Source organism: Zeugodacus cucurbitae, chromosome 6 (genome assembly GCF_028554725.1).
Source record: "Zeugodacus cucurbitae isolate PBARC_wt_2022May chromosome 6, idZeuCucr1.2, whole genome shotgun sequence".
In the NCBI taxonomy this organism is placed as follows: Eukaryota; Metazoa; Arthropoda; class Insecta; order Diptera; family Tephritidae; genus Zeugodacus; species Zeugodacus cucurbitae.
This window is the reverse complement of record NC_071671.1, coordinates 67,460,017-67,484,210: the sequence shown is the minus strand read 5'-3', so window position 1 is coordinate 67,484,210 and position 24,194 is coordinate 67,460,017. Positions and strand designations below refer to the sequence as shown.

Sequence of the window (24,194 nt, the reverse complement as noted above, 5' to 3'; positions counted from 1 at the left end):
AGCAAAAGTAAATTTAGCAAAACAAAGTTGGCTTAAACGTTTTCTGTATTGATTAGAGATTAGCTTAATACCTCGATGAGTTATAGCGGATTACAATTTTTCTCTTATTGGGGTCACACTTACCAAAAGATGCTGCAATTAGAATTTTTTTTTAAATTTGTATTTATATTTTATTTTTGTTTTTTTTTTTTCATTTATTTAAAACACATAAATGACACTAAAATTTAGATTATTAAATTTAAGACGACATTTTTGACAAATATACATTTAAACGTGTATACATATTGAACTAATCTGATAGCACAAGTGAAACTGAAGATGACAAAGCCGAAAATTGGTATAGGAGAATAGAAAGAAGTGCAAGAAATGCAGAAAGAACTGGATAAGTGCATGAGAAACGGTTGTTGCTAGACAGAAATAGGCAGAATGCAAAAAAAAAACAGTTTTGGCATCAGAGAGATTATTACAGTGGAATATATAGAACACAATTTTTTAGATTTTTTATTTATTTAGTTTATTTTTTTTAACGTTGTTAACAATTATTCATAAACTGACTTTATTATTTTTAAATAGTTTGTCTTTTGCTAAGAAAGTTTTAAAACATATGAGGTCACTTACTTTCATATTCGACTTCACTACGATCAATATCGGACATAATGAAATGCCATTTTATTTCAAATTAAGTTTCAATAATATTACCTCCCACCTGTCACTTAACACAAGGACACTTAAAAATATGTTCAAACTTTCCAAGAAAAAACTTTTTGAAATTTATTTCTAATATTGACATATATGGCAATCATATGTGTTAACGGATATATCGATAATTGCCAAAGCTGAGCACATAGTGGAACTGAGAGCTTTGTCGAAAGTAGTGATGCCGAAGTAAATAATGAATGAGCGACTAAAGCATAATATAAATGAGCAATTTGTAGTTATTACTCCACGTTTACCTACTGTTTCTTTGCCTTGCAGGGACTCTTTTTGTTTCAGGCTTAAACCAAAGAGACCTGAGAGAAGTGTAAACATGCTTATGATGAACTTATGAGAGTGTATAATAAAATTAAATACATTTTCTTCTAGGTGCTTTTAAAAGTATTTAAAATTGCCCTGAAAGGCAAACGTATATTTTGTTTTAATTTTCTTTTTTAAATACAAATACATTTTATATAATTAAAAATCCGAATTGTTTCGGCACATTTTTTTTTCATTTTTTTTTATTAAAAATATATATTTCACATTATTTTACGACATATCCTTTATTAAGCGCTCCTCGCCTTTTAGCCAACTGTGTAAGCCTTCTTGCGATATTGTATATAAAAGCGTTATTGCTCATCGTTGTGCGTTCCGAAATGCAATAGCGAATATCGCATAATTTATTATCGTCCAAACGTGGTTTACCTTTATAATGATCCTTAAATTCTAAGGGCGCAAATCTCTGACTAATCACATGTGTTTCGAGTATGTTTAATGGAAATACAAGCGACAGCAGTTCGTGAGTCGCTTGCAGCGCTTCAGACCAAGGAATCTTGTGGAATGCATTAAATGGAACCAATGTGCCTAGCGGTCCAATCTCTATGTAGAGATCATCGTTCGGTTCGTTTTCGTTTGGGGTAATTTTGTGCTCCATCTTGTAGACATCGATAAGTTTCGTTTCCGTTGAGGTTGATGCGAATGTTTCATGTATGACACCGTCGATGTCGATTTTATTGCCATTGTTGCTGGTAGGTTGTGTTACATCAACATTATTCAATGTTTCTTCGGTTGCGTTATTTCTTAAGCACACTGCCTCGTCCTGTTCCGGATAGTTGTAATCCGGTGGCGCTGTGGATTCAGCGTCAGCGTAATCAAGAAGGTTTTGCAACGCAGCAGAACCTTCTTTGAAAATATCAGAGCCATCATCATCATCTTCATCATCGCACACATCCTGAATTTTCTTATTATAACTATGATCTATAGTTATATCTCCTGACGCAACGCGTGGTTCTTTTTTCACTGTCAAATCTAAAGCTTCCTCTATTGGAGCTGTAGCGTTCGAACCATTCTGCTTTGCTACTAACCGCCGGGAACGCCGTAAGGGGGTAGCAACTAAATTCGATGCTTTATTTTTGTTTCGATTGCGTGCACGTTGACCTCTACCAGGTTTAGGGTTTTGATTTCTCGGTTGACTCTCCAATACCTGTAGTTGATTAGTACTATCTGGTCCATTTAGTTCATAGCTTTCGTCGGTTGGACGAAATTGTCTCAAGTCCATATTTTTGCCTAAAATATGGCTTTTAATGTATAATGGCGTTCTAGTTCTTTTAATTAAAATTTATTTAATTAAACGCGATGTTGGTGAATAAAATGGTAAAAATGGCGCGACGCGTTGACATTTGGAGTCTATTGAGCGCTTTGAAGTTTTAATTGTACCAAAGTATTCAACAACGAAGCAGAACATCAAAAGTAAGGCGAAAATAAAGTAAAGGAGTAACGAACAGAATAAAATAGCGGGATTAGTATACAAAACATGTACATAACGAGATAAAATACTCAAAGTTTTTGCTCGTAAAGCTAAAATTAAGAGGAGACCAAATATCGTTCCCCACTTATTTTTCCAATTTTCTGTTTTGTTGGTGCATTTTGAACTACTTGGGATAGTCTTCTTAGTCTCTCTACTTTGTTACTCTTTATTACTCTCTTAATCAGTTGTGATAATCGCATTGTCCGACTTATTGCGTTACTCAAGGTATATGTCATATGATTGCTTTGCAATACAACAAAAAGGCTGAAGTCTCCAATTATATATTTTCACTGGTTAATTTGTTATTTGATTTCTTTGTCATCACATTCTCTCAACGGAGTGAGAGGTGTCAAACAGTTGATATGAGCATTTACAGAACATAATTCTACAAGTATGAACAATCTTTCTTACGTTGAGCATTTGGACACATATTTCCATTTAGTGTCCCGTTAAAATAGGAGAAATTGGATAAGAACCACGCACAGCCCTCCTACAAAGGCACTAAATTTTTAATCTAGAAAAGATGTTCGTGGAAAGTTTCTATGGGTATGAAAAATGGAAATTTGGCTTGCTCGACCAATTTCAATATTTTCTAGACATCCTGATATTACGGATGGGAAATTGGTGAAATTGGTTAACAACCACAGATTTCGAATTCTATCTATTTCGTTCACTTCATAATATAAGTTAGGTAAGGTTATACTGGTAGGCCAATACGCCGCACATAGACCAGTTTGGTCCTTTGCGATACCAAATGGAGTGCCGTCACGTTGTTCACGAGGAATAGTAATCCTTTAGCATGCCAGCGCTTGACGTGAATTTTTTTTGTGTTTTTGTGGCTTCACTTTCGATACCTTTTCAAGATTCTTATATAGTGAGGCCCATAAATATCGAAGACCTTTCCTTGACAATGCAGGGCAAGTGCACAGGAGATGTTTCATGGTTTTTATTGCACCATACTCGTGACATTTAATATAGACATTATAATATAGATAAAGAATCAATAAAGATATCGGATTAACACTGCATTTGAGAACTAATCGAAGGCCCCAGATATCGAACATGAAGACCTCAGTGCCAATGGGTATTGTTTTTACAAAAAATATCGGTAAATCTCTTCTCTAAACTGAATTCAGAGATAATCTCTTTCTTTTAATAATGTGTCTTTGTGCCATAAATGATTAAAATCGGGTCATAACTTCCCCTAGCTCTTATATATCTAATATTAAGATTTACAAACTTCCAATAGACTCTTTATCGTATAGTGGATAAAATGTAGCTTGGTGACTAAAATTAGTGAAATCATCATTGTTCTAGTTGACTTTATGGCAAATATTTGATGACAATTGTGTGTATCTTAATAAAATATTTTTCGAAAGTAGTACATTGAAGCCCGCTAAAGTCTCGCTTTCGCCAACGCCAACAGAGAAATAAAAATTATATTACAAAATAATTTAAAAAGTTAACAAAAATTTTAAAATTTAAATAAAAAGCAAAATGGACGCGGGCGAACGTGCTGAAATGCGCCCCACGCCCAACATGGCGTGGCGTCCAATTGCAAGTAAATGGTCAAATGTCCTTCCCCACATCCTGCCACTATGCTGAGCAGAGGCGTTCTTCGCTGCACTCTTTCTTGCTTTTGACAAAAATTTATAGCGTAATTGTCTTAAGAAGCAAATTAAGCGACGGACGCTTGATGCCCACTCAGCGCTTTCGTTTAAGAGGATTAAAAATTTTTGTGTTCGCCAGGCGAGCGCCACCAACAATGTGACCGTGCGCGCTGCGGCCAGCAACAACTACAATGGTCGACAATTTGCTCGGCAACGTTTTTATGTGAGACTTTATTTCATTTATTTGAATTTTTAATGAAAATGAAACGGTAATTTGAAATGCTTAAAGGCGGTGACTAGAAAAATTACCATGAAAATGAGGAATGAAAATGAGAATTGCGGAATTTGTGGAGAGAAAGTTGCGAGTGTGAGTGGTGGTGGGGACTGAAACTTAAATTAGCAAATGCCAAGTGTTAACTTTGCGCAAAGGAAATTTGAAAGTGAAATTTTTCGGCAATTTTCTTGCATGCCACATGTTGCACATGCACATAACATGTGCGACATACATACATTTTTCGAAATGCGGCGGCAACGTGAACTGGTGAAAAGTCAGCAATTGAAAATTCTTATCACGGCGTTGCATCAAATGTCTGCCACTGCATTCACAACTCAACTGTAATTCTACGCTCGCATATCATGAAAAAAAGCGCCGACACATAATCAAGTTTGAGCTGCGCGTAAGTAACTTGAAGTGCCTATTGGCCGCGTGGCGGCTGCGGCTAGCCGCCTATCGTATCATTGCACTCCCCTTTCTCTTTAGCTGATTTTCTGTGTGTGTGTCTGTGCGAATATGCATGACGAAGTGCCGTCGCTATGCCGCGGATGCCATCAACACGCATCAGCGGCGAAACTGGCACATCAGCAACGCATTGATGCTGAGTGAATTAGGCGCATTGCTTGTACTTGCCGCGATGTTGCATGAGTCGCTGCTACAGCTGCCACACAGAGTGTATGCTACCTAGCCGACCAACCATACGCTATACTCTTTTGTTGTTGTTGTTGCCTTTGCTCACTGCGTAGAGTTGGAAAAACAAGCGCATTAGCCTGCCTACCAGAGCTCTACCTTTTGTTACTGTTGTTGTTGCTGCTGTTTTGATGTGAATGCCATCAACACATTTGCATGCGATTTTCATGTAGTTTCAATTATAGCGCTCTCCCATTTGCCTGGCCGCCTAATGCAAAAGTGGCAAAAATGCGAACGAACGACAAAAAGTAGGCGGACAAAATGAAATGGCGAGGTGTAGATTTACCTGAGTATGTATGTGTGTGTGCATTGTAAATGCGCTACATTGGTACTTATGCTGGTGCATGACTGTCAAAGCCAAGGTTTTGGTTGAGTTCACATTGCATTACCGACCTGTGGCAACTGTGGGCGCCCGTGTGTCTGTGTGGGCGTAACGGCATTACTTGCTGTATGTCCAGCTGAAAGCGAAAGGTGGAAATTTTTCTACAATGGTTATTACGTCGTTCGGGATATGTAAGCCCTTTCACTGTGTTTTTGCGTTTCTGGGTTTTTTCTGTGGAAAAGTGCAATCTAATGCCGTTATAATGCATAATTTACCCGCACTGTGTAACAGGAAATATCGTAAGGTATTTCCAATGTAAAATGTTCTTTGTTCAATTCCCTCTATGCATTTCACTGTGGGTTGTGGCTCAGCCTTTCAGAAATACTTTCGTTGAATTTTAATAGTGTATAGTATTAAGCGTTTGGAAAATATTATTAGTCCTCTTGGGCGGATTGGTCACAATATTTCCTCGAATTAGACATCATTTTGCTCTCAATAAAAACAGCACGTACAAATCCCGAAGTCATGATCTGGCCGCGAATTGTATGACTGTTAATGCCGGAAATTACTTTTATTATGCTTTGTAACTGTACTATTTAAGACTGGCTCTCATATTGTACCATTCAATGAGTTTTTCTACTCATACTTGTGGCTCCCCCACGATTTTATGCGTTTCTTACTCATTTGGTAAGTTTCCATCAATTCGAAATGCCCAGTGAAGCAAATATCTTTACCACCTGGTATTTCCAACGTACTGGGAAACTAGTTGCTCTTCTGCTTGCATCAATTTGCACCGTCCTTAATTCTTCTAGATATTGAATGTCAGTATTGCAAAAGTAAAGGTTTATACATTGTAGTTTCATTCGTAGATACTGTTTTTCCAGCACGGTCTACGCTGGCATCCCTTCTCTAATGAGAGATCTAGGAAATGCTGTTTGAATTCATTCTGGTTATTGGTTATTCAGTTCAAAATCATAACTTATTGCTTTTCAAGAACACCCTCGTTCTTTGGTATCTATATGAACCCAGATTACGTTAGGTTAGCTACAAGGGGTGTTCCCTTAAAAAGGACGGTGTTTTGTGATCCCATAAAGTTCAACCTTCCTTCCTTCAAAGTTAAGGAATCGAAAAAGCGCTTAGAACCCACCACAAATCGGCAGAGGTTTTTTACTGCTATATCTGCTGTTTTGTAAGGATGCTCAAAAAAGTGAGATCCAAGCAACTTTTACCTAGATCTCGTAAAGACGGGGTATTCCAAAAGTAAATGTTGGCAAATTCTACCTCATTCTCTTCCAAATAGCTTCAGCAGATGGCTTTTAGTTTGACCGCGTGAATCCGATGGGACAATGGCCGGTTAGAACACCTATGACTAGGAAAGATTGACCTTGCTGAGTGCGAAGAGTTCTCTTGTTCCAGATTAATAACATTAACAAATCTAGCTATAGCGGGTGTCATAGAACAGGAAGTTAAGTTTATTTTATTACGGATGCATTGTTTCACTTCTTCATGCTTAGATCTGCTTTCTTAAATATTATCGTAAATTATTCGTTCGTTATTATATGCAGCGAATCAAACTCTCTTAACTCATTGCGATTTTAGGTCGGTAGTACACTAATATATATAGAGTTCGTGAATAAATTGTATCCTTTGTTGATCCTAGTTCCCTTCTATGCTTTGTATTATGACATGCTGCTTGAAGGTCAAATTTCAAACACCTTTGAACGAAAATACTATAAGCCTGTCAATGTATATTTGTTGTCTGGTCGAGTTTTCTGAGATCGATACAAAAAGCTATTGAGGAATATTTTATTGAACATTACAGTATTCTGTTTCTATTGAATCATTTTGTATGACTTTATAATTTATAAAAGCAGTAAATGCTGAAGCCATTCTTTAAACTAAAATCCTTTTCACAAAATGTTACTAATGGTTGTGACAGCACTGGCTTTAATTATGACATTGCGTGTTCCAATAACTTTGAAAAGCAAACATATTAATAATTGTGTATTTTACATCGATATATTGAAAAGTTCATACTGTAGCAAAATCATGTGAAAGAGATATCTTTAGATGAAAAATTTAATGATTTTTGTGTGGCTTCTTCAAATGGCAACTACTTAAGGTAGTTGTAAAGTTACGCCAACAAGCATACGCGTACATAGATACAGCATGTTGTTAATGACAATGCAAGGCCAAAGGGCAAATATGACAGTCGCTTGTCAACATGTAACTACACTTAGAATACAGCACACAAACACACTGCGTCCACACCCTTATTAGAGACATATCGGCTGCTTTGAATGGCTTTACTATAGAGAGTCGCTTCGGCCGGCCAGTCAAGAAGGTCCACTACAGGACAGCCGACCAATATATGAATATATTGAATGTGACAGCCATGACGGCTGTGATGAGTGCATGTGTGTGGTTTGTATTTCAGTTTGATTGTGAGGATGTGTATGTGTGTGGAGCATTTGCTTACATGCTGTCGTTATTTCTTCGCATTGCCCATGGCGTTGACGTTGACAATGAAAACAGCTGTACGGAGCACGATAGCGATGGAGAGGGACGAGACCATCGCAAACACACGTGCATAAATGTGATCACAAGCGCCCACATATGCTGATATTTGCACATCAGCACACAGCTGTCCAATCATATATGCAAAATGTTACATCGATCTCTGCGAAACTTGGCTTGTTGCTGCTGCTGTCACACATTGCCTGTGTTGCATTGCTTCGGCTGCTGCTGACATTTTCAGCATCATTGCAGCAAGTCAACAATAACAGAGTAGGAAGGCTCAGACTGATTCGTGCACCGGCTGACCAACTGGCTGACTGACTGACCGATACTTTTTGTTGCTATTGTCGGTTGTCAGTGCACGCAAAGTTCAGTTGTACGTCGGTTGTCCCGTTAATTGCTAGACTGACCCAATTGAAATTTCAAAACATTGTCTGCACACACCTCCCAGCCGGCCGCACTTTGGCTGTCTGTTTGCATATTTGGGTTGCCATTTTTGTTGGTTGCATTTTTGGTTTGTTTGCTTTTGTTGTTGTTTCGCTTATCGTTCAATTGTTGCCATTTTGCCACAAATGGTGTTTGTCTCACCCGCTGACACACCGTCGTTGTTACTATTATTGTTATTTTCGTGGGTTCGTGGCATTTGCCGGGCATTCTGCCATCCTGCCATTCAGTTCGTCAGCCATTCAGCCAACCAGCCGTGCAACCATGCCGTTAGTCAGCCACTTAGCCAACGCGCCAAGTCAGCCTGTCGGCAGCCATTAAGCTAAGCCGCATAAGCACCCGCATACGCTGTGTTGCCCATTAAAATCATGGCCGTCGTTGTTGTTGTTGTTTTGTTGCGCAATTGCATTATTTGCACTTATTTGTGTGGCGTACTTTTTCGCCTTTTTTCACGCCATATTTTTTGGCTCCGCATGCTAATTGCAATCATTCCATTTTTTTGCCGTGGTGCGCGTTAAGCCAGTTAGGCATTTAACGCTGGCCGCTTGTTGGCAATCTACGGCCGTGGCGAGTGGCGCTAACCGCCAACAGCGGCTGATTTACGACATTGGCGGAGATTTTCTGGTTGGAATGTCTGCATTTAAGCTCGGATTCGAAATATATTATGGCCGCGGCGGTAGTATGTTTTCGTAAGCCTTGTGGCGTAATCGCTTTACTATTTATATGGAAAGTTATTGGATTGTAAAGGGGTTGCAGCTAAAATATAGAGAGGGTTTAATCTGTATATAGGTTATTTTATTATAATAACCGGGGTTCTAAGGAATTGATTTCAAAATGAGTTATTTTATTAATTGTATCTCTATCTTTCTTCCAAAGTCTTCTCCATTTATAGACTTTTATAGTTATAAGATTTATATATGATTTCACTTCGATCGTTATTTTAATTGAATACCACGTCTAAACATTTTTTCTTGCTTTTCTGTACCAATTTGGGCTGATCTGTTACGTGCCACGCTGATTTGTTGATTCGAGGTCGCTGTGTCGGTGCCGATTGTATTCCTATGGATATACTTCAGACCTTATAGTTCTAATATATAATTAAGCGCAGAGAGCACAACATTCTCATACTACTTTGATCATCATCTTGATAAACATCCCATCTAAAAGTGATTTCTTCCTTTTTTTGCTGATTCGAGACAACTGCTGGACTGTTAAAGACCTCGAAATCGCTGTTTTATAAAAGACCCGACCCTTAAGTATATATAACTATTTTTGAATAATACAAGATGATTAAACAAGAGTTCAGAGTCTGAAGTGAGCGCATGATTGCATTCCTCAGAGAAAGCCTTGTTTTGCTATGTGTAGGTTGTTGTGCTCGAGGTTAGCGTAGGAAATACCATATGGTATATATATGTGAGTATGTTCCTATGATAGTTCAAATATAAGAAACATATCTTTCTTTATAAGCATAAAGTTCTTTAAATATATCAATCATTTGATTTCAGTTTTTGGAACTTGAGCTTGAATACTGAAATCTCGTTTAAGCGCTAGTTATAAGCTGATTGGAGGGTCGATTCGCAAAAATTTATGGTGTTCGGAGGTGTTCTGTGATATTCTTAGTCAAGTTTTTATTCAAGTAGTATATATAGTATATACATATCTACATTGTAGACACCTTATATTAAGTCCCATTTTATTGTGTACGCTTGCTTTGCCATTTTCTTTGAGTGATCTCATGACAGACTTTCAGAATCATTTAAATTCAGTTTAACTTTTCGGTAAAAGAGAAGAAACGCAAATTTTTTTTTTTTTTTTTTTTTGTTTTTTTTACGAGGAGGAAGCATCGAAAGCCTGAACCCCAAGTCAGTGTGGAACTTTAACTTTTTAACTAAACCTCCTACCGTCTTGTACCGTTCCCCCCGGTACCACCGTCAAGTATTACGTCGGGAGGATGGTTGAGTTACACTCATACGTACGTGGTGGTCAAAATGCATTCAGTCACAAGTTGCATTTACTTGGCCCCACCTCTGTTGGTCTAATACCCCGCCTCGTACATTGTTCGTCGCCAACCCTTCCCGTCACGTCAATGTTAGTGTGTTCAAGTCGTAGTTGTTCGTTGTATTTAACAGCTCACTTCTCCGCCGCTGTTCGCTGGCTCGTTGTGATTTCATGATTCTGGCTGCAGCTTCGCAAACTGCTTCCAATTTCTCTACCGATTCGACCATTTGGTTTACTAGGTTATCAGGAGTAGGGTCTATACCAAGCGAATTTTTGAGATGTTGCCTCTCATGGTTATATTTCGGGCAATGGAAGAATGTGTGTTCTACATTGTGCAATAATCACATATATCGTTAGTTTCGTGCCCGAATCGTTTCAAATATGCTTTGAAGCAGCCATGTCCTGTGAGGATTTGAGTTAGGTGGAAATCCACTTCACCATGCGTTCTATATAACCAAGGTTCAATGTTTGGGATCAAACGAAATGTCCAACGCCCGTTTCCGCTGTCTTCCCATCGTTTTTGCCAGCGATTGGTCGTTTCTGCCCTGGCACTTCTTTTTAGTGTCGTGTGTGGTAAACTATCATTCATCACATACTGAAACTCCTTGGCTAAGAGGTCTAAGGGGTGTAAGCCCGCGATTACTAAAGCAGCGTCTTCCGATACTGTACGAAATGCGGAGCATACTCTCAGTGCGCAAGTGGCATATGTGGAGAAAAGGCCCCGACGATATGATTTTATTTCGAGGGCTTTAACACACACAATGCCATTAGCAGGCTAAATTATAATTAATATTTTAATTTGTGAGTTCTCTTCCACACGAGTGCTCGCTCCAACTGGCTTCTCCTCAACTCCGGAATCCACGCTTCTCTGCCATAAGCAACGCACCGAACAATAGAGATCTCCAAATGTCATCAGCAACAGATTCACGCTTACGAATGAATTGCGCGGCGCTGGTAATGCTAAACAATTTTATCTACGCATTCGCATAACAAATGACCGCCGAATAAGTCTGCTGAGACGCACAAATGGACGCTGAGGTATTCAAAGTTGATAATCTAATAAGGCTTCTGTGATTATGGCAGGGAGTAGGAGGTGACTATGCCGCGGCCACTTTGTACACTTTATGCCAGCACAAAAGCGAGTAAGATGTATGTATGTTGGCACAAGTGACCTCAAAAGCTAAAAACAACAATTTTAGGCACAACAGCCGTGACCGTTATGTGTTGTTGTTGTTTGTACTTAGTTGGTGTGTGTGCGCGTGTGATAAACTTTTCAGTTGTCACTTAACGAATTGTACTGTGTGAGTGCCATTTAAAGCAATTGCTTGGCTGGCGAGTTGAAAAGTTGAAGAACTCAATGGGAGTGTGATTGAAAGCTTGGCGTGGCGACAAAACGTCGAAAGAGCATGAAGAAAAGCGCACAACAACAACAACAAAACAGCAAGCAATGCAAAAGAGCGATAAGGGCAAAGACTTTGCAACTTTGCATGACAATCTCGTAACAAAAAAACAACACCAACAAACACACACCGAGCAACATTAATAAATGTGTCATGGAGTCCGTAGTGGAGGAAACCAACGGTATACGTGCGAGAATTCGCCAAAGCGTTGGCAGCTGTTTAGTAGTTGTTATGGCTGTGGGCGGAAATGATGGCAACAGCAAACTTTAAGATGAATGCATGATATGCTTGTTAGGCTTTCCACGCATATTCTCACAAACACGAACACATACACACATACACACATACATGTATAGATATATTTTTAAGATTGGACTTCATGTGGACGGTGTGTGTGTGTGTGTGTGGAGTCAATGAAATATGGCTGAAAGCTAAAAAGCGTACATTTGAAATTTATTTGTTTGCTGGCACACACACAAACACACTATGGTATATTTTTAATACTGAAGTATGTCTATGTGTGTGTGTTTGTAGTGTTGTTTACAACAAATGCGTTGACAAGGGCGAAAGGGCAGCTTTAGATAGATATCAAAAATGGTAGGAAGTCTTATTCGGCATATACAGCGTGAAAGCGTGTGCTTTAAGTGCGCACAAGAATTAATGAGCTGCAGTAGATATTAGTTTAATATGCCACATTTATAATTCACTTAAAAATTATTTATTAAATTTAATTAATTTTTTTTAATTAATAAATTAATGAAGACTATACATATAATTTTACTGGTTAAAGATATTTTGGGATTCAAATTTCCAGTGATTATCATATTGCTTTGCTTGTATGCGATGGAAGAATCTACCGGTGGTTCAGAAATATACAAGTTTCCTACTAGCACTGTGCAGAAAGGACTGTAGGACCATGGTTAGTTGACTTACTGGTCACAGCCTGGTAGCAGCGCACACCTATAAGATGGGGCTTTCAGAGCGGGAGAAATGCAGGAGATGTCAAGAGCATGGCAAACAAGGAAACAGTGGAGCATCTATTGTGCGTTTGTCCTGCACTAGCAAGACAACGCTTCAGGTAGCTAGTGAACCCGCAGTACGTTAAGTAGTGAGCCCTCATCAACTGTTAAAAATCGCGTTTAGCGCTGGCATCCTATCAGTTGACTACTACAAGACTCCTCTGGTATCGCTAAGAACCATAACTGGTCTATGCGCGGCCTGTTGGTCGACAGTCCATCTAGCAATGTTTCAACTTATTCAACCCATCTGAAAAATCTAGAAGTCTGTAAAGTCTTGGACCTGAACCGTTTTGCCCTTTTCCAGGTAGTCGAGCAACCCTTGTGTATTTCAGAAAACTCTGTTGTAGACCAGTGCTTCCATATTTCATCAATTTCCTTAATTTCCAGGCTCACTTTCACACGTAACCCAAAACTACCAGCCTATGGTAGTCAATTTCTTTGCGATAGTTAGGACATCGACATTTTTATATTTTTTATAGGACTCCTTAATATATTTAACTTGGCTATCCAAATCGGCTAAATCGCCTAAAGGACTTCTTCTTCTTAACTAACGTAGACAGCGCCATTTATTCCTCACTTTGGCAGTTTGGCGCCATTTGGTTATACCAAGCGAAGCCAGGTCCTTCTCCCCCTAGTCCTTCCAAAGGAATGGAGGTCTTCCTCTACCTCGACTTCCCCCAGCGGGTACTGCATCGAACACTATCAGGGCTCCAGCACTTTCGTACATTCGAACAACATGACCTAGCCAGTGTAGTCGCTGTTTCTTTATTCGCTGTACTATGTCTTCGTCGTCGAATAACACATACATTGTACCTTCTCTGTTTAACTCTGTTTTTGCCAGCATCAGGTTAAAAAAGTCACACGATAGTGAGTCGCCAGTGCTGAAACCTCGTTTGGTATCGAAAGGCTCGGAGAGGTCCTTCCTACTAGTCTGGAAGGAACTCATCGGAATATTGTAGCTCGAGGAAGGTATAGACAGACTTCAATCATGACTTGTTCAACATTGCCACCTAACTCATGAGATATGCCGTTCATATGGATCGAATAAAGTCAACTAATGGGACAAGAGTAGTCAAAGCATGTTAATTTTAATAGTACACTCTGCTAATTTTGCACTGCTTTCTTCTTTATGAAAATCATTGAAAGTCGAATAAGCATTAATTTCACATATAGCGCCTAGGGAAAATAGGAACCAAAATTAAAGACAATATATTCACTTAACTCATTAAGGATGTAGAATACCAACAAGTCTGATCTTTAGATTTTTAAATCGAGTAAAACTATACACGTGCTTACAAATCCATATAGTACAAATCGTATAGTCTATCAGTAGATTCGAAGTAAGATTATTTAATAAACACCATAATGATTGTGTCAATAAGAAATCGCAATGGATGATTTAAAGGCAAAAAAGACGGCGAAAAAAATACAAAAAGCAAAAATCAAAAGAGGAAAAGCCAAGAAACGCTTGAAAGCCAGACAATGTCATAGACAGATAAATCGGTTGGCGGGCTAAAAGGCTGACAGACAGGCAGCATAGCGATTAAAGCGAAAACGAGTATGGCGACAGCTGTTTTTCAGCTACAATTGCACAAACAGTTGCCACAAAGAGAGCATATAAGAATACATAAGTGAGTGGGAGAGTGCGTGCTGGGCTTTGGCTTTGTATGCGCGGATAAATGGAGTAAGTGACAGACACGCACCAACAAATACACATACATGCACACATACTCGTATTTGCCACATCACACTTCATTGTGGTTGCTGATCCATCCGCACACATACACACACAAACATGCATACAAACAACTCTTCCATCGTTTGTATATGAAACGGTGTAGGTGTGTGTGCTTTTGCTTTTGTTGGGTGTGAGTTCCGGCTGTGAGTTTACGAGTGTGTTTCTTTGTCATTGACAACGCATGCCGTACGTGTTGTGTGTGCGTGTGTGTGCTTGTTTGCGACACAGGCGCCACATTGCCAGACAGACAGACACATTTGTTGTCACTGCTAGTTTTCGTGCGCCAACAACAATGCACATATGTGAATACACACATCCACAATGCACTTAAATTCACACATAACGACGTCTGCCTGTCTATTGACATTTGTCTGAAAGCGAAAATTAAACTATGCCTTTTAATTTGACACCAAATAAATGGTGGGATTGTGAAAGTCAAATTATCGATAGCAACAAAGGGAGATGAAATATGACTTCTTGGACGGCGCGTTCCTTGTGTAAAATCAAGAAATATTAAATAAGGCTGTGGTGTTCTATGGAACCCTAATATCGATATCGATAAAAACGGGAGATCGGAGTGATTCCGAATTTATATTTTTTGAACCGATCTATTATTTTCGGTATAATTTAGATTTCATTCAGACAGCTAGATATTTAAATATGATGACTTTGAGCCAAATTTGGTACACTTTTTCATTCAATAGTCTTTAATAATAAACGAAGTGTGTTAAAAAAATAACGGGAATTTTCGTTTTTTTTGGAAAAAATTTAGCCATTCCTCTACATTAATGTGGACGCCTCCAAAGAAGTCTCAATACGATAGTATGCACTCATGCCAGTGAGTTCCAATCGCCGGAACACTTCTCAAAGTCGAATTTTGGTATAGCGGCACTTTTATCGATTTCTCGTATGCTTGTAAAACGATTACAATCTAAAGTTATCTCTTCTTTTGGAAATGGTCACACGGATCCATGTTTGGTGAATATGGAGCCTGGGACATCTTTACATTATTGTTTTTGAACAAGAATTCACGAACAAGAAACGAGGTAGATAGGTTGGAGTGAAGCCCTTTTATAGTTCGGGCTCAATTAGTTTAAGTTTAAGCTTCTCGTTCAAATCATTTTGTGGTTTCGATGAAGCTACTAATATCCGTAATGCTTTTTGTAGACATCCATTCGAGGTTTGCTACTTGATGGATTCCCAGTGTTCTGTGTCGGATCTGCGATAGGACTGGGCATTCATAGAGGAAATGGAAAATTGTTTCCTTATTCCCTGTCAAGTCAAATATATGAACAAAATAAAAAAATTCATAATCGGACTTGGAGAATTAGAAATTTAAAAGTTTCCCGTTATTTTCCGAACACATCTCGTATATGATCAACACTTCATTGACCATTAGTAGAAACCAGATCTTCAGTAAATCGTGTAAAAAAATTAATGTTTTTTATGGAGGCAGTAGAAGCTATTTGAAAGCAGCCAGGATCCTGGGTTTGAAATCATCGGAAAATGCAATCTAAATGGACTCGGTTTTATATTGGGGCGTTACCAAATTTAAAATAACTTATTTTTACATTTTCTATATTCAAGACAGTTCAGAGTTCGATTCTTGTGACTTTTCTTTCCTTCAGAATTTCATTGACAATATTTCGAGCAAAGCTGCGTGATTTAGCCAACTACAAATGTACATAAGCATAAATTGGAATAAGTCGAGTTTACGATATTTTCTGAGACCAGAAATAAAACTTCTCTCAATATCCATCGTTAATATTGAAAATGCTGCTATTTATTTGCCTTTGAACCTTACTGTTGATGACCCTTTACTTAAGCCCTCATAGCGATTAAGAGCTGCTTTATGACGTTCATAACATAGAGAACAGATTTTCTCACATTAATCTTGTGCAACGCCGTTGCCATTCGTTGTATTTTTTAGTCTGATCAATAAACCTTACTTTGTTTTGCTGCTGCAAGGCTTGTGTGACTCCAATACACTTCAAACAGCAGCTTGAAGTGTGGGCTTGAACGTGTGTGTTTAGTAGTAGGGGGTCCAACTCAACCATTGATCTATAAGCTTTAGCACTTCCTACACACTTGCTGTTTGTTTTGGTTGCCTTTTGGTTTTTTGAAAAAAAAAAAAATCGGAAAGTGAGGGCAAAGCAATGAAATACATCACCTTATTGGCATTAGTTGTGTCCTGTTAAGCCGTTAGCAAATCCGTTCGCCATATGGTAGCCAATGCGGCTTTGTTTAGGAATTATAACAAATTTATGTCTTTCCGGCTATGCGCAAACACAACGGCAGACCGTTAGACATATGTGTGTGTGTGTTAGTGTGGCAACAAAGTTCTTTCGCTCGTAGGCGGCGTAAAAGTCAGTGGCTGTGGCTGGTTGTTTACTAGTTGTAAGCTGCTACTTACATGTGTATGCGTGATTTACACTATTTGCTGGGCAGGCAGGTGTTTACAAGCGTCTGTATATATGTACGTATATAAATTTATTTATCGGAATATGTTTGCAAGTAAGCTTTATTGTTTTTCCCTTATATGCCAGCTCATTTATAAATCTATACATATAGATGTGTATATACAATGGCCTGCTAAAACTTGGCAGCAAACGCTGAACTTTCTACATAGAGGGGAATATGATTTAATGCATACTTATAGGCTAATATCTCTATACCCAGACCTGTGTGCGTCTAAATCTAACCGCCTTGCCTACAATTTACCGCTATACGCAACTTCTTTCTGTGCTCCCAACACAGCATTCCCTTAAGTACTCTTCAAAGCACCCAACTACTAAATTTTTACTACACTACCACCCTTTAACCTCTTCCCTCAACCACACTCACTACATTCAACTCTTTATATTTCTCTCTCCCTCTCTCTCTCTCTCTCCCTCTCTTCCCCCTATACTTTTCATCGTCGCACTTTTGTGTTCATTGACTTTTCTGAGTTAATTATGAATGTAATGAAATGAAAATGGATTAGTAAGTAATACTCGATAGGCTCGCTCTGTAGTCTACAAAGTGCCGCAGACAAGTGGCAGTGGCTGTATTATGAAGAAAAGTGCGGGACGGCGTGCGGCATTGACTGTTGCCACTTTTCACTGTGAAAGAGTTTAAATATTGCACTTAAGTATGTTGGCTGCTTTGAATAGGCCCTAAGTAATGGCGCCGTTGTTGTTGCTATCAGTTAGCTGCTTGACTGCTCGTTTGTTGCTGACTGCTTTGCTGTCAGCCAACTTTGCTTTGCTCTGTGTTTAGTTGTTTGCCTTTTCAACTGTTTTCAATCCTAAAAGTCGTGCTTTTTCCAAGTGTGGCAAGATTCAAACGACTTGTTCGACTTGTTGAACCATTGAACGGTTAATTTGTTGCCCTCTTGACTTCATAATTGGGTGATTGACTATGCATAATAGTTCGTTAAGTGATTGACAAGCACTGTGCTGTCATTGAATATCCTATGGCCTGTGATTTTATTTAGAACTTAGTGATTTGGCAACGCGTCACACTGATTGTTGTTTGTGTGAATATTGTTGAAATTTATTTAATTTTGATTTGAATTCAATAAGTGTTATCGCTCACCTACTACAACAATTTTTCAAGATATGAGAACTCTTCAGCTATATTGACTGGATTTAATCACAAATAAAATTCGAAATTCTGTTTGTTGTAATATGATTGATTTTTGGTAATTGAGCAAGACAAAACTATAGGTACAGGTTTCAAACAGGTGGCAACTCCATTCATTAATTACAGCCTTTCACATCGAAATTGTTCTCAAGTCTGTTCAACTTGGAGCCTTTATTGAATAACTTCATTAGGTTTATAAATTTAATTTAATAAAAAAAATTAATCAAGTGGCAACCTCCGTTAAAAATATTTTCAAGTCCAATTCATTTTAGACTATTATAGTTTGATTCTTGTGTTATACTGGTTTGCTGATCTTATTATTTTATTAAATGGAAATATTTAATAGGTGGCAATCTTGCTCATTCATTTTCAACTACAAAACTGTGAATATTGGTCAGCTGGCAAAATAGTTAAATTATTGTACAATGTTTAATGTCAGAAGCATTCTACTCATTCGAAATTAAATTTTCGAAATTTCGAAATTCGGTTTTCGAAAATTCGAAATAGTAACAAAAATGCTAGTTGAACGATTTTTCTATGAAAATAAGCCTTTACTTTAATTTTAATTATTATTTTCTCAATTCACCAAAATATCTCAAATACTTTCGCAATTCAAATAACATGACTTTTGACGATCAAAGCGAATTGTGGCAGTCTTATTGAGCAAGCAGTCCAAAAATTTACAACAGAAATAAAATATTCGGCAATTGGCCGAAATTCCAATGAAGGAAGTGCTTTCAATTGAGGGTTAGGAGCATATATTTTAACTGTTATTTTTATATTATTGAGCATCAATGCATTTATTTCAATCGAAAATTAATATTCATTTTAAAAAGAATTACATGTATTTATTTATAAATTAAAGTAATTTACCGTTTTGCAGAGTAATCAGTAGACACAAATCCTTTCCATTACATATATTACATCCATTTGAGATGACTTTGACGTCACTTGCTTGTAGGTATCACATAATAAATTTAAAAAAAAATGCATAAAAGTAAAACTAACTGCTTAAATACATATTAACTAAGTAGAAGTACATTTGTATGTTTATAAGTAACTGTAAACATGCATACATATATACATACAATAAATACACATACCTCTATCCGTTTATGTAAGCTTACTCAGCAAATATAAGCATAGTGAGCGTTACAAGTTGAGTGGAAATCTCTTATCAACTCAAGTGGAAGGTATTAAAGTGCAAAGGCACACACACACATACATCCATAAACTTATACGAACACACATTAAAACACACTAATATAGTATAGTTAAAGCGTATAACTGTAAAAGCAGCTAAGACTTGTAAGTTTTTTTTTGTGTCGGCATCCTTGTATGCGAGCAAGCAAGCAAACATTACTGCTCGTGAGAAAATTTCAAAAGTGGTACGGGTGTGTGTGTGTTTGTGTTTGTATATACATAGTTGTAGTTGTGTGTGTGAATGACAAACTAGAAAGCGTACAAACAAAAAATCAGGTATTCAAATGCATGCACGTGACGAATGCTACAAGTAAGTCAAGCGAATGCAGAAGTGGTAGTTGCTGTTGTTGTAGATAAGAGCAAAGAAGACAAAGAGTAAAAACAAAATAAACAAGTAAGGTGGTGCGAAGTGCGGATCACTCTCGAAATTTTTAATTTGTGAAAATGAAGAGAAATTTTTTTCAAGAAAATATATTTCCATTATCTCATATATTTTTACAGGCGTGGCAATGGACCCGATTTCGTACAATATACATTTTCAGAGAGTACCAGAGAACAACTTTTTACTCCAGTAATAGCTTACAAATCAACTTCTCTCTTTATCTACATCGTGTATATATAATATAGAACTGTATATCTACCCCGATAACTTTCAGTTGTCACAAACAACCGTTAGGTGAATAAAACTATGTTATCTTGTGCACCAATTTGCCAACGCATAAAAACTGTAACGAAAGAGTGCGCTTCAGCATTGCATATTTATGGCATTGTTGTTGCATAATCACAATATGCACCGTTATGACATACATAAGAGCACACCATAGCGATCACCCAGCGCCCAGCTGTGCACAGCACCCCATTCGTAGAAGCGCTGAGGCTTTCATCTCGTCTTTCTTGTTGCTGTCTATGCCACCTACAGCGTCCAAGCTACCGATGGACCACCAGCCTGCACGGCAGTCTTGATCGGTTTTCTTTCTCGCCACGTCACGTTGCGCAGCGTAAGTGTGTAAAGTACTACGTTGCAGCTGGTGTTGCCACACTTGTCTGCCAGTCGGTGCCTTTGTATGTACACACGTGCATACTTCTAGGCGCTTGCACGCATAGTAATTTGAGTAAGTGTGAGCAGTTAATGCCTTTGCTAGACAACTGCTTTACTCTTCTTCTACTTCTTCTTCTTGTGCATTCTTCTTTGTCAGCAATGAGTGATTAAATCGCTTTAATTAAGCAGGTAAATAACACTTGAAGTGCATGTAAGACGCTCACTTGATGAGTTTGCTATTTTTTTTTTTTGTTTTGCTTGGTAAATATGTTAGAAAATGCTTAATGTGTAGAAGTGGTTTCATTGGATACTCTCTATACATAGTATAGTATATATATACAATGAAGATGAGTGATGGGCTGTTAATGCGCATGTGATGCTAAGTGTTTATTTATTATTCGATAACAAATCGAGATAGTAAGTGCATTTCAGTTTTGAAGTTGGGAAAAAGACTTTGATTTCGGAATCCCGTTCCATGTCATTCTGGATTCGTGTTTTATTTATTAATATTTTTTTTATATTTTTAAAGTGATGGGAACTCAATTCGGGAGCCCGATATATGTTATTCAGGCCTCATGTTGAATAACATATATATACGAGGGCTGCTATATATATTTCTGGCCTAATAATGAAAATAGGAATATTTATCAACGAAAATGGTTTTATTGTTTTTCAAAATATTCTCCATCAAGATTTATACAATTTTGCATGCGCTCAAACCAATTTTCGAAGCACTTTTTTTAGCCTTTTTTTGAGCGATTGTCAAATTGTGCGGCCAGGTATTCATGCAATACCGAAAGGATGCTGGTGGGAGAAATGCATAGACATGCCTCTATCTGAAGGTATGTTACATGACGGTCTTGCATTATCAGTTCACGTACGGCATCGATGTTTTCTGGCACAACGGCTGTTTTTGGACGACCTTCACGGAATACGTCTTTGAGCGAGCGTCGGCCACGATTGAATTCGTTGTACCAGTTTTTCACAGTGCTATAGGATGGTGCTTCATAGCCATACAAAGATTTTAGTTCATCGATGCACTCTTGTCGCGATAATCCACGTCGAAAGTTTTGAAAAATGATCGCACGAAAATGTTCACGAGTTAATTCCATTTTTTGGCCGAAATGAATTTTTTAATTCCCCGTAAATAAAACAATTCACGATTAAATGACAAAACGTTCTGAGTAATGTTATGTTAAAAAATGTCAAACTTTCCAATGGCAATGTCAGATTGCACCTGGCAACACTTAATGTTGCCCAGGCCAGAAATATATAAAGCAGCCTTCGTACAATTTTTATTTTCTTAATGTGATAGAGGACTGATTTCGGAATCCCGTATTATGCTATTCGGGATTCACGTTTTAACACATTTTTTGAGTATACAATTTTTAATATGAATATAATAGATTCCAGTCATCTTAGGCATTAAGCGCTCATCAAATCAGCGCTTTATAAAGATAATATTACCAATCACTGCAGTCAGTGCCCTGGATTCATTTTCCGAAGTTGTGTGTTACGCTCAATTTAAGTTCGAAATACTAACAAAAACAACGTTGCACTTCTTTTTGCAATTCACTAGTTGTATTTCTCGGAACAGCTTTTATTTTTTCCTGCTTTTTTCACAAACTTTCAGTCGTCATTCAACTTTGTCTACACTACCTGCTGTTAATGGACGCAAATTACTGCCAATAAAAGTAATTAACTGGAGAGAATCCACTGAGAAGCGTCCATAACAACAACTGCCATAAACACGGCAATAAAGTTAGAGAAAAAGAGATGATACCAAGTAGAGAGGTAAAGGTGCAACAGAGAAAGGATACTTATTAGCAATAAAAAGTTAAATTTTGTTTTAGGATATAGACTTAAACTGTAATCTTCGTTACTAGGAAATAAATTTTGATCCATTTTAACGAATAATTTTCCACTGACTTTTCAATTCAATGTCGCCGCACTAAACCCTCACTTCATTTAAAATATGCCACAACTTCATTGTCGCTATGATTTAATTACCAATTTCAAGTTTCCATAGTTAAAGAAAAAATAAAAAATTAAGACCCGCACAACCCTTTGCCAGCTTAAACGCCACCACGAACGCCGACAATTTATTTCGGCAATTCCAAGAAAACGGAAGTCAAAGAGTCAGCGACCATTCTTGGAATAAACTTGCCTCGCGAATTACAAATTATTAATATCCATACATATTTACAGCGTAAATTGTATAAAGGCCAATGAAAAGTTCGTCGCGTCGCATTGCCTTAATTGCTTGCCCACTTGCCGCCGTTTGTCAGGGCGTATACGTAATTAAAATTGTGCTCATTAAACTCTACGCTTTCCATTGCCTTCAATATGAATACATATTTTCAACTTATTGCCGCCTATTTTTAGGCACAATTTTCAGCAGTTCAACTCGCGTTGAAAAGGGTACGTATGACTTCAATTATTTATGAAGGCATTAAAGTGTCCCGAAGTGTAGTTGGCAACAGCATATTTAATTCAAACGAAATTTTTTTTGTCGTATTTGTTGTTGTTGTTTCGTTTGCTTGAGTTGGTATTATTTAAATAATGGAAAATGCTTTAATTAACATGTCACTCCATTTAAAGTGACATTGATGATAAGCTTCGAGTGGGTGGAGAAAATATAAGCATACTTTGAAATAAATTTCTGGCTTCCTTCGGCATTTGCATATTTTGAATTGAATTATTAGAGAAGTCATTGACTCCAGTGATAGAGGCGTAAAATTGACTTATTTATTTTTATTTTATTTCGCCTCGTGTTGTACTGATTGACATGTTGTTGTTGGATGGAGAAAAATATAGTTTTTTCGTTGCTTCTAATATTGATCAAATTTTGAAAACTCAATAGTTCTACATTATTATTGCAGTTCGTTTCTTCTGTAAGGAGTCAGACTTTATAATATAATGTATGTACCAGGTAAAATCTATGTTATTCGCGATAAGTGAGTTAAAGTTCTGAGAGTTCTATGAGTAAGTTCTACGGTCCTTTAGAAACTGCTGTTCCTGATAACTAATGGACTTTGAATTGCATATAGATAACAGTTGTGTATCAATTTAGTTAGGAAGGGCCGATAAAACAAAGATATACCAGGGGGCTTTTCTGCCAACATGGTAGAACTAACTGTTCTGGGCAAATGAAAATTTTAATCATATTCTAATCAGAAATACCTTCAATAGCTTACTTAATTAATTTTTATTGTTTTATATTTTTTAAATTTTTAAAACTTTTTAAATTCGCTAAAATTTATGCCGAGTTTTAAAGGAACCCATATTAAAATATGTCTCCAAAAACGAAAATATTAGTTCAAATAAAGAAGAAACCATTAACATAAAGTTCAAAATAACAGCAATAAACTACTACAAAATCACAGAGCAGGAGCAGTGAAGCATATGCGAATAATAACAAGCAATCGTAGGCCAAGTAATAACGACCACAGACTCTTACAAATGCCTGCACAGACACTTTTATATAAGTTTGTGTTCAAATACATGCAACCAAGTAGGAAATTTTCGATAGTTTTGAAGGAATATGCATTAAAGAATGCCTTGAGACTTAAAGTATGAGTTCCATGCTTCAATATGATCTTAGATATTATAGCTTGTGTGAATAGGTCACAGCGATAACTTTGAGATACCTTTCGGAAATATTTATTTGAGAACTATCGTGAATTTTTGAACTTCCGAACTAAGTTTTTTCTAGAATTATAAGGATTCCTTAAGTTCCCCATAATTTCAAATGTTTTGAACCATAGCCTATGTACACATATCCAATTCTATTCGAAGATTAATCACGCAGGC

General features: G+C 37.5%; 1 protein-coding gene across 2 annotated transcripts in view; it reads right to left on the bottom strand.

The window, feature by feature from the left end:
* The window catches only part of LOC105212114 (early boundary activity protein 2-like), a 124,765-nt gene extending 124,375 nt beyond the window's left edge, over positions 1–390 (bottom strand). The window contains exon 1 of one of the 2 annotated variants that reach the window (XM_054233655.1): positions 124–390. The gene's annotated coding sequence lies outside the window, so the exon portion shown is untranslated. The remainder of the gene's footprint in view (positions 1–123) is intronic. The other variant, XM_054233654.1, reaches the window with a different exon arrangement.
* Between the last annotated feature and the right edge of the window lie 23,804 nt (positions 391–24,194).